Source organism: Cebus imitator, unplaced genomic scaffold (genome assembly GCF_001604975.1).
Source record: "Cebus imitator isolate Cc_AM_T3 unplaced genomic scaffold, Cebus_imitator-1.0 Scaffold317, whole genome shotgun sequence".
Taxonomy (NCBI): Eukaryota; Metazoa; Chordata; class Mammalia; order Primates; family Cebidae; genus Cebus; species Cebus imitator.
The window spans coordinates 1,794,195-1,803,361 of record NW_016107632.1 but is presented as its reverse complement, the minus strand read 5'-3'; the positions used below and the strand labels follow the sequence as shown (position 1 = coordinate 1,803,361).

The following is a 9,167-nucleotide window of genomic DNA, read 5'->3' as shown; positions in this document are numbered from 1 at the left end:
CCTCGTGCCCTGCTGGTGACCCAGGTTTATGGGGCAGCCTATCTTCTCCTACAGTTGCAGGGGACCCTTATCACGGTGCTGATTACACTTAAGGCAGAGACGCCCGCCCTGCTCTGCTGGGAGAACAACTCGGAGCTCTAATTGTTTTATGGCCTCTTCACACTCAGAAAAGAGGGGAGATGTGCCAGCCACCTCCACCCGGTTTCTAAGGCTTCGATTCCACAGTTACCTCCTTGTCAACAACTCCTGAGTCCCAAAAATGTCCTGGTGCGGGGGAACCCACATAGGGAAGGCACCCAAGGGCTGTCTGAGAGTTTCAGGGTAGGTTGAGAGAACACATCCCAGAATTGCCTTTTCCATTTGGTGAAAGGAAGCGGTAAAAGGAATCTAGCTCCCCTAGATCCAGACCAAGCCCCCATCTTGTGGTCCTCTCACCAGACCCCGTAACAGGCACTGGGACCTGAGCCCAGTCGAACAAGCAGCTGCATGAAGCCCACCAGGCCGAGTGGAAAAGCTCACTTTTCTCAGGAACACAGTGACCTTCCTCCCATTAACCAAACTGCAAAGGCTGACATCTGTCACCTCCTGGTGACTGCGGCAGTCCAAGGAGTGGGTGGCACCGGGGAGGGTGGGGGGCGGGCAGGGAGAAGGAAAGATGATTATCCACACTTCAAGGTTGAGGAAACAGACTTGGAATGTTAAGGGACCTTCCAGAGACAGTGGACAGCAGGGCTGGGATTTGAACTCCAGTCTCAATCTTTCTCTCCTTTTCCCTCCCTCTTCCTCCAGGGCCATCTTCTTTCCTCTCCTTTTCCCCCCGCCTCTCACCTGCACACGTGCGCGCACACACACACACACATGCACATACACACTCGCCCATGTCTTTCCTGGGTCTTTCTCAGGTCCCCTCTCTCCCCTTCCTCCTCCCTTGTTACCATCTCACGCTGCTCTCTCTGTTTTCTGGCCACCCTGCTCTCTCTCTTCACCGCTCTCCCTCTCATTTCTCTTTCATTCTTTGTCTGTTTTCTGCATCTTCCGCTGCTCAGAGGACACTATGCTTCCCCTTCTCTTCCTCCCTCCCTGCAAACTGCTTTTACATGAGGGTCCAGGGAGCCTCTCTTTCTCCCTGTCTCCTCTGAGAGTGAGTGTCAGAGCCCCCTCTGCTTGGCACAGGCGCCCTGGCCCCGACTCAGAAGCCCGAGCTGGCCTCGGACTCCACCAGAAGCACATAACCTGTTCCCTGAATGGATTGGGACCTCGCCATGGCGTCTCGGTGCCTCGGTGCAAGGGCCTCCCCCTCGACTTCCTTGGCCAAACCATTAATTCCTTATGCTTGTACTCAGCAGTGGCCTAGTGTGTCTACCAAAACACTTTCAATTATTTTATTAAAATTATTTTATATGATCTTCAAAACTGCATGGTAAGGCAGGTTGAGTAAGTTGGACAGTCCTCATCTTACAGAATTAGAAATGGGAAGCTAGCATTTATCAAGGGCTTTCTCTGTGCCAGCCTCTAAACGTACCCCTGTAAGGCACGCACCAGCACTCCTGCTGACACTGGGCATCTGTGTGCAAATTAGGAAAAGATGCCTACTCTTTGGTATACTTTCTTGCTACCTGCTTGAAGACTGAAATAGTAAAATACAAATCTATGCTGCTGCTGCTGCTGTGAATGGTACCCTCTAGAGTTGTGCAGTGCACGACCTGCACATATGTACATGGTGACTCTAAACAAAAGCAAACCTAAAAAGGAGAGATTATTGCTTGAATTTTGCACACAAGGACACTAATTCTGCTGCCATCGTTTGAAGACAGCAGGCTGCCCTTTCACTCCTACAAGCCTCTTGGTCCCTGGTCTGCTTTTCCTGGTTCCCGGGTATCAGCTGGGTTGTAGCCACTAGCAGTCTCTAATCCTCAGCCTTGATGTGTTCAGTTCAGGTGGCTCCATGATACGATGCAAAAGACACCAGGCTGGGGGTCAGGAGATTTGGCTCAAAGCTAAGCTCTACCGCTTACTAGCTGTGAAACCCTGGATTAGTTATTTTAACTTCTTTAAGCCTCAACTTTCCCATCTACGAAATGGGAAGAATCAGGTCTACTTTGCCCACAAGGTTGTCTGAGGATTGAGTGAGATAATGGATGTGAAAATAAATGGCATGTGTTAGACATTAATCCATGTTTGATGAATAAAATAATTCGTGAATAAATATAGTGGAAAATATTGCTTCATAGGAGAAAGTGGACTTAGGAGACTATATTAAGAGCCAAGGCTCCTGCGTGAATTCCTGGAGTCAACAAGGTTGGCTGAGCCTTTAGAACCAGCAAGGTGCTCCTGTCACACACAGACCCCAGCCTCTCAGCACCCCAGGAACAATTGTCTTGAGCTGCACTTTGTGTTCTTGTCATGGCCTCTAAACTTGTATCTCAAGGACCCAGAACATTCTGGAAGAGAGGAGTCAGTAGACACTAACTGGCTCTTTTAACTCCTGGTAGCTTCTACTAGTCAACATCTGGTCAGACCTCCTCTATGACAAATTACCTTGCTTTCCACCTTGGGAACATTCTTAGAACATCAGGAGTAAATTAAAATTTTGCAAATCACATTCTATTTTCGTGGCTCTAACTTAAATCTTCTTGATGGTGTTGTTTTGAAATGGGCAATTGAATCCTCAGTCATCTGGCCTTCGTCAGCTAGATGCATTGTTTGCTTTAATTGTTAGAAAACTTAGAGTCACATCTGTGACCACTTTGCAGCAAGTGGCCGGGACTCTGAGCAAATCCCAGATCTCAGCCTCTCTTCCTTTAACTTCCCTTTGCTTATTTTACCATCTCCTTGTTGATGTCATTAGGTACTTTATCTTGTGTCTCACGTATATCTTGGTACACTACCTCAAATCCTTTGGGGAACAAGGCAGGGCAGAGATAAATTATTTAAATGTGTCAGGTTAGTTGAAGCAAAGTCCACCTACGAAACTGAGACGATTCTGCAGATGCAAGGCTGTTGCCGGGCTTCCCTTTGCTGAGCCTCCCCCGCAGCCTCAGAGGCTGCACTGAAAGCCAGAGTGAATTCACAGATGACTCCATGGGCATCTTGAACCAGCCCAGAGGTTTGCAAACTATGATCCATGCAATGGAAGTGCTCTGTGGACCTGGGTGTTGCAGCTATCAGAGCTCAAGTCTCCTGGCTCCCAGATTCCACTAGAACCATCGGCATTTCCTGTTTTACGTATTGGACTTCCACGTGAGAGTAAAGAAAGTGTTTCACAGCTAAAGACCTGAAAAGCCACAGTAGGAGAAGGCCTCTAGAGAGTTTGGTTATAACTTTCCTTGTCAAGTTGAAAAGGGTAACACTCTGAGAGTCACCCTAGAGTTCTTTCAAGCTTTCGAGTCCTGTAAGCTTGGTTATTACTTTCTTTTCTTTTCTTTTCTTTTTTTTTGGAAAAGGGTAACACTCTGAGAGTCACCCTTGTGCTCTGAAGCTGTTACCTCAACGACTCCAAGATCTCAGTTCTGGGCTCTGGCGAGGGTGAAGCCAGTCTGGCTTCTAGGAGGCACAATTAAGGAGGCACACGGTCTCAGTGTTGGGTAAACGCTGGCCCTGCCATTTAAGGAACGAGTGCCTCCTTAAGTTTTACCACCGCCTCTCCCCACATTCCCCGTGGACCTCCCTTGCCTTAGCTTAGCCTCCCTTTGGTTGCCTTCCCTCACCCACATTTTGCCATCTTGGATCTTTAAAATATGCTTAAATTCCACCTGTGTTTTGAAACACAACCACCACCACAACCACCTTGGCCCCACACTCCCTCGTAGCTGCGTTCGCCTGCCCCTCCCCTTGGCTGCCATACTTCTTCAAAAGTTGCCTGTACTCATGGTCCCTGTTCCTTCTCCCCATCCTCTCCCTCCTCAACCCACTCCCGTTTGGGTTCTTCCCCACAATCTCCAACAAAGAGCTCTCATGGAGGGCATCATGGATGTTCTCCACGTTGCTAAAGTCATGGACACTTTCAGACCTGTCTCCTTCTTGCAACAGCTCTCTATTGGCTTACTTGACATAAGAGTGTCCTGGCTCAGCTCCTGGTTCTCTGGACGCTTGTCCTTGGTTTTCTCCGTTATGGTCAAGCATCCTTTACCAGGCACTGAATGTTGATGTTCCTCCAAGCTCCATCCTGCCTCCTCTGCTCTTCCTCACTACATTCTCATCCGCTGCCATGCCTTCAGTTGCCACCTGCACCCCATGTCTTCAGAATTTACATCTGCTCTCTCTGCTGGGTTCCAGAGCAATATATAAATTGTCCCTTGTCATCCCTACTTGGATGTCTCACAAAGTCTACATATTTAAAACTGAGCCCATGATCTCCTTGTTCCCCCTCTCCACACTACCCCCAAAGACCTGGTTTTCTTTATTCTTTCTTCTAAATATTTTTATAATCATGAGCTAGATGATGGTAGAATGTAGAGGCAATGTAGATGGGAGGAGCTGTAGAGGCTGCATGACCTTAAATCCCAAGGAGAGGGAAAAGTTATTTACTTGTCAAAAATATGACAGGACAGTCAAAAATAAATTAGATGAGAAACCTAAGTTGTAAAACATGAGTCACCATTCTATTCACTCTGAGATGCAATCTTCATGGTGAGCTTTTCATAAAAAATTGTAAGTTGCTGGGTGTGGTGGCTCACGCTTTTAATCCCAGCACTTTGGGAGGCCGAGGCAGGTGGATCACCTGAGGTCAGGAGTTCGAGACCAGCCTGGCAAACATGATGAAGACCCATCTCCACTAAAAATATAAAAATTAGCTGGGTCTGGTGGTACACATCTGTAATCCTAGTTACTTGGGAGGCTGCAGCATGAGAATCGCTTGAGCCTGGGAGCCAGAGGTTGCAGTGAGCTGAGATCGCACCACTGCACTTCACCCTGGGTGACAGAGCAAGACTCCATCTCAAAAAAAAAAAAAAATTATAAGCACCATGGTGAAATCTACTGATGATTGCACTTGATGAAACTGGTGGAGTAAACTCCATCACCACATTTGAGGAACCGCTGCGCAATCCCTACGCTACTCCCAGCCCGCCAGTGGGGAGTTTTACTGAGTTGCAGAGGTCCCCAGAGGTGGCTAATGACAGTACAGCTCTACTTTGCACATGCTGTTCCCACTACCTGGGATTGTTTTTCCTTCTCCTCTCCCTCCCCAGCTCCTTTCTATTCTTTCCCCTAACCAAGTGTTACTCATCGTTTGGTTTTCAACTTAAATGTTACTTCCTCTGGGAAGCCTTTCTAGAATGCCCTTCCCAAGATGGTTCTTGGGCAGAGTCGGCCAATGGGAAGTGCTCATGGGAAGTATAAGCATGGAAGAGGAAGAAGTTATTGCCCTCCAGGGGCACAGCAGCCAGGGACGTGTACAGGCTTGACCCTGGAAGCAGCTTCCATGGGGAGCGTCTTAAGAGTCACCTACATCAGGGTGCAGGTAGAGGAGCTTCTTGGTGGCCTCTGGCTGGAGCTCCTGAAAATCACTCCCTTCAATGCAGTGGATAATAAATAATATCTATCTTCCCCCAAAACCATAAGCTCCGTATAGTCAGGGTCACCATCTCTATAACACTGTATCCCCAGGTATTAGACTAAACTGAAATAAAGCCCATTTGGTCCCATTTAACAGATTAGAAGACTGAGCACCAGGATGAGTCACAAAGGAGTGTTAGAACCACCATCAGCCTACTTCTGAGTGTATTCTTTCTTTGCCATGAGAACACTAGAAATGAAAGAGGGAAATGGCTTACATTTGAAATAGCTTTTGAATCACGGTTTCAGGTGTTAAGCCTCCAAATTGAGATGCTAGTCACACCGAAACCAAACCACAGGCTTCTCCCTAATACCATTGAGTTATGATCACCACTTTCCCGTTGACAAAATTATTTCTGATCTTTGTGTTTTACAGGTATAGCAATAAAAATTATTGTCAAGGGTATTATTACAATTTTTAACTAATGGAATTATAATGTTTGATGGAGTATTGGCAACAAAAACGTACTCCTCACAGCATGCGAGAACTTTTTATTTATCATTTCTGGGCTTTTCAGTTGCTATAGCAATAAAATTCATACTCACCAGGATTATTACCGTTTTCAACCACTAATGGAATTACTATTTTTGTTTGTTTGTGGTTTTAGGCCTTAGAGTAAAATGTAATTCCATCAACAGTATTGAAAATTTTAATGTCCTTAAACATTATCATGAAAGATCAACATAATAACAGCATTCCTCTAAGCTTATCATTGTCACTTCACTTTCAGCCACAAGGTCTTCTTGTTTCTCTCACTATGCGATCCAAATTTGTTAAGAAGTCATTTGGGGCATTCATTCATTGTACAAGGATTTAGTAAGCAGGCCCTGTGCTAGGGGTGGAGGCTGCAAAGACAAGTAAGATGTCTGGCATGGTAGTTCAGGGTTCAGGCTTTGGGACCATCTGAACATGAGTTCGAATCCCGGTTCTGGTGGGTGGCTCTGGGCAAGTTATCTAACTGCTTAAAGTTTCCGTTTCCTTATTCCGAAATAAATGAGAAAACAATTCCCACTGTTTGCTGTTGGGTGAAGACTGAAAGGGACTGTCTTTGCAATGTGCTTGGGAAAATGCTTGGTGCAGAATAGATGCTCAATGAATGACAGTGGTTGCTGGGTTTGTGATTGCTGATGGCGTAGTCATAGCCCAGCCCCTTCTCTCAAAGGATTTGTTTTTAAGCAGGGACATTCCATAGTTGTGACATGTGCTACACAGGGTATCTCAGGAGAGCTGTCTAATCCAGCTGGGAAAGGTCAGGTGACTTTTCCCCTAAGCTGTCTTGAAGGATGGGTGGTATTGCTGCTCAGAGAGAAAAGGAGAGGGCTTTCCAGGCAAGTGCAAAGTCAAGAAAGCCAGTGAGAGCTTAGTGCCTGTGGGGAGGAAAACAGTCATCAGAGAGACAGCAGTGGGCTTCTCCATGGGCTAAGTGACCCCCCACCAGGCAACTCTGACTTTGGCCAATTCCCCAAATCCCTTCCTTCTCAACATGTGAAAATCCATTAATCATAATACATCATGCTTGGAGAGCCTGCAGGCTGTCTTTGGATGAAAGGAAACATTATCATATTAACTAATTACATGAATTAAAATTAATTAAATAAGTGGCTTAATGAGATTAGTGCATTTATCGTTTAATTATCCATTACTACTATTGATAATAATAATGGATTCTGCCCTTATAACACATAACAAATCTGTCAGCAAGCGGTGGGATTTAAAACCACAAAGCGGAGTCACATACATAGGGTTGACAGAAGATGCTGCCACTCCCCTGGCCTTGTCCCTTAGAATCCCATGGTGATGGAGGCCAGGGTGTGGTCAGAGCGCTTGTTTTCATCCCTCCCGTAGGTGACCTCTCAGTTTTCATTTCCTCACCTGTCAAAAGGACTGGGGCTATCTCATCTTCGTGGGATTCAGTGAGGCTAAAATTAGATAATGTCCACAGCCAGATTGTTGGGGTTGCCTTATGTTGGGAGCACCAGTGTTGGGGTCTTCACTTGCGGGGCGGTCTGTCCTGCAGACCTTGACTCAGCGATAGGTGAATAAAGTACACAGATGCACAGATATTATGCTTGCCAGTTCAGCTGAGGGGTTGTGGCTGCTTACAGGCACCTTGGAGGGTGCTGTAAACAGTTGCAACTGCTGGCTTTTAATTGCTCCTTAACTAATTCATGGGCAAGCTGTAATTTCTCTCCTTTTAGAGGTCATTGTTCTCCTTAAATAGGATTTTGAGATAGCTAGGGTTGGAATGACAACAGTGGCCATTATCGGAAAAAGGTTTTATAAATTCTTAAATTTTACTTTATTTTTATTTATTTATTGTTTATTTATTTTTAACCTAAGATGATTCAGTCACCATAGAGGCTACCAAAAATTGCCAATGCCGACTATATTTCAAGTCATCATGGTGAGGTATTGGGAAAAGTTTTCAATTCACAATAATCCCGCCTTAGATAAACCTCATTGGCTAAGATAGTGCCACTGCGCAAAGCTTTTATTTTTTATTATACTATAAGTTCTGGGGTACGTGTGCAGAATGTGCAGGTTTGTTATATAGATATACACATGCCATGGTGGTTTGCTGCATCCATCATCCTGTTATCTACATTAGGTATTTTCCTAATGTTATCCTTCCCCAATCCCCTACCTCCCGCTATCCCTCCCCAATTCCCCCACTCCCCGCTGTGCCTCCCCTAGCTCCCCCATCCCCTGACAGGCCCCAGTGTGTGATGCTCCCCTCCCTGTGTCCATGTGTTCTCATTGTTCAGCACCCACTTATGAGTGAGAACATACAGTGTTTGGTTTTCTGTTCTCGTGTCAGTTTGCTGAGAATGATGGTTTCCAGCTTCATTCATGTCCCTGCAAAGGACATGAACTCATCCTTTCTATGGCTGCATAGTATTCCATGGTGTATATGTGCCACATTTTCTTTATCCAGTGTATCGTTGATGAGCATTTGGGTTGGTTTCAAGTCTTTCCTATTGTGAACAGTGCTGCAGTAAACATACGTGTGCATGTGTCTTTATACAGACTCAATGACTTATTAAAATGTGTGTGGGCAATGTCTGTGGGAAGGTAGGACAGACATACTTTTCCTTATTCCTTTTGCTACATGCCACTAAAGACCCTGGACATAAAATACAAAACAAGTGTGAGACTCTAAAAGGTGGAGAAGAAGGCAGACTGGCTAGGGACTTTGGGATCTGAGGAAAAATCAGGTGGCGAGATCCTAGGAAATGTCAGTCCAGATTCCTATACCTAGTGAAAATATCATTCAGTAATGAAGGGGAAATCAAGCCATCCTCAGATAAAGGAAAATAAGAATTTGCCACCAATAGACCTACCCTAAAAGAATGGACAGAAGGACTGGGTGTGGTGGCTCATACCTGTAATCCCAGCAGTTTGGGAGGCTGAGGCGGCTGGATCGCCTGAGGTCAGGAGTTCCAGACCAGATTGGGCAACATGGTGAAACACCATCTCTACTAAAAATACAAAAATTACCTGGGCATGGTGGCACATGCCTGCAATCTTAGCAACTTGGGAGACTGAGGCAGGAGAATCACTTGAGCCCAGGAGGCAGAGGTTACAGTGAGCTGAAATTGTGCCATTGCAC

The 9,167-nt window shown here is 45.8% G+C and overlaps 1 non-coding gene across 1 annotated transcript; it reads right to left on the bottom strand.

Moving 5' to 3' along the window:
* Positions 1 to 7,906: 7,906 nt before the first annotated feature.
* On the bottom strand, positions 7,907 to 8,047 carry LOC119467684. Its single transcript, XR_005196228.1, has one exon. It is a non-coding gene; the product is annotated as a U4 spliceosomal RNA (small nuclear RNA).
* Between the last annotated feature and the right edge of the window lie 1,120 nt (positions 8,048 to 9,167).